Source organism: Gobio gobio (assembly GCF_949357685.1).
Source record: "Gobio gobio genome assembly, chromosome: 2".
NCBI classification, from domain to species: domain Eukaryota; kingdom Metazoa; phylum Chordata; class Actinopteri; order Cypriniformes; family Gobionidae; genus Gobio; species Gobio gobio.
Genome location: NC_137098.1, coordinates 78,904,639 through 78,907,123, shown reverse-complemented (window position 1 = coordinate 78,907,123; position 2,485 = coordinate 78,904,639).

The window sequence follows — 2,485 nt, the reverse complement described above, 5'->3', positions numbered from 1 at the left end:
CCCAGGCCTTACAGTCATAACCCAGACCTTACAGTCATAACCCAGGCCTTACAGACATAACCCAGGCCTTGCAGTCATAACCCTGGCCTTACAGTCATAACCCAGGCCTTACAGACATAACCCAGGCCTTACAGTCATAACCCAGGCCTTACAGTCATAACCCAGGCCTTACAGACATAACCCAGGCCTTGCAGTCATAACCCTGGCCTTACAGTCATAACCCAGGCCTTACAGACATAACCCAGGCCTTACAGACATAACCCAGCCCTTACAGTCATAACCCAGGCCTTACAGTCATAACCCAGGCCTTACAGACATAACCCAGGCCTTACAGACATAACCCAGCCCTTACAGTCATAACCCAGGCCTTACAGACATAACCCAGGCCTTACAGACATAACCCAGCCCTTACAGTCATAACCCAGGCCTTACAGACATAACCCAGGACTTACAGACATAACCCAGGCCTTACAGTCATAACCCAGGCCTTACAGACATAATCCAGGCCTTACAGACATAACCCAGGCCTTACAGTCATAACCCAGGCCTCACAGTCATAACCCAGGCCTTACAGTCATAATCCTGGCCTTACAGTCATAACCCAGGCATTACAGTCATAATCCTGGCCTTACAGTCATAATCCTGGCCTTACAGTCATAACCCAGGCCTCACAGTCATAATCCTGGCCTTACAGTCATAACCCAGGCCTCACAGTCATAATCCTGGCCTTACAGTCATAACCCAGGCCTTACAGTCATAATCCTGGACTCACAGTCATAACCCAGGCCTTACAGTCATAACCCAGGCCTTACAGTCATAACCCAGGCCTTACAGACATAACCCAGGCCTTACAGTCATAACCCAGGCCTTACAGTCATAACCCAGGCCTTACAGTCATAACCCAGGCCTTACAGTCATAACCCAGGCCTTACAGTCATAACCCAGGCCTTACAGACATAACCCAGGCCTTACAGACATAACCCAGGCCTTACAGTCATAACCCAGGCCTTACAGTCATAATCCTGGCCTTACAGTCATAACCCAGGCCTCACAGTCATAACCCAGACCTTACAGTCATAACCCAGGCCTTACAGTCATAACCCTGGCCTTACAGTCATAACCCAGGCCTTACAGTCATAACCCAGGCCTGCCTTACAGTCATAACCCAGGCCTTACAGACATAACCCAGGCCTGCCTTACAGTCATAACCCAGGCCTTACAGTCATAACCCAGGCCTTACAGTCATAACCCAGGCCTTACAGTCATAACCCAGGCCTTACAGTCATAACCCAGGCCTTACAGACATAACCCAGGCCTTACAGTCATAACCCAGGCCTTACAGACATAACCCAGGCCTTACAGTCATAACCCAGGCCTTACAGACATAACCCAGGCCTTACAGTCATAACCCAGACCTTACAGTCATAACCCAGGCCTTACAGACATAACCCAGGCCTTGCAGTCATAACCCTGGCCTTACAGTCATAACCCAGGCCTTACAGACATAACCCAGGCCTTACAGTCATAACCCAGGCCTTACAGTCATAACCCAGGCCTTACAGACATAACCCAGGCCTTGCAGTCATAACCCTGGCCTTACAGTCATAACCCAGGCCTTACAGACATAACCCAGGCCTTACAGACATAACCCAGCCCTTACAGTCATAACCCAGGCCTTACAGTCATAACCCAGGCCTTACAGACATAACCCAGGCCTTACAGACATAACCCAGCCCTTACAGTCATAACCCAGGCCTTACAGACATAACCCAGGCCTTACAGACATAACCCAGCCCTTACAGTCATAACCCAGGCCTTACAGACATAACCCAGGACTTACAGACATAACCCAGGCCTTACAGTCATAACCCAGGCCTTACAGACATAATCCAGGCCTTACAGACATAACCCAGGCCTTACAGTCATAACCCAGGCCTCACAGTCATAACCCAGAGTCATAAATGACTTTATGAACTTCCCAGACCTTACAGTCATAAACCAGGCATTTTCTCATTTTTGCACGTGTTCATAATTCCTTAGTATGACAGCCTGGCCAAAAATGATGACCACACTGTTTGATCATAATATTTGAAAAAAGGGTGAAGATGTAAATTTGTCTAGACGGCACTTCCTGTTGTCTTTTTGTCTCCAAAGTGATCATTCAACCAAAAAAATTATTTCTTTCTTTTTTTCTTTCTTTTTTTCTTTCTTTTTTTCTTTCTTTCTTTCTTTCTTTCTTTCTTTCTTTCTTTCTTTCTTTCTTTCTTTCTTTCTTTCTTTCTTTCTTTCTTTCTTTCTGTGTGTGTTTGGACTTTCATTGTATGGAAGGTAAAAACAAAACATCTTTTTGTTTGCCTTTTGATGATGTACATATCACATGCTTGACGAATCACAGATGAACTGCAGAAACTGAACAGACGGCTGTAGAAGGACAGATTAAATCTGATCACTGAGAGAGAGAAAGAAAGACAAGAGACGAAATGAT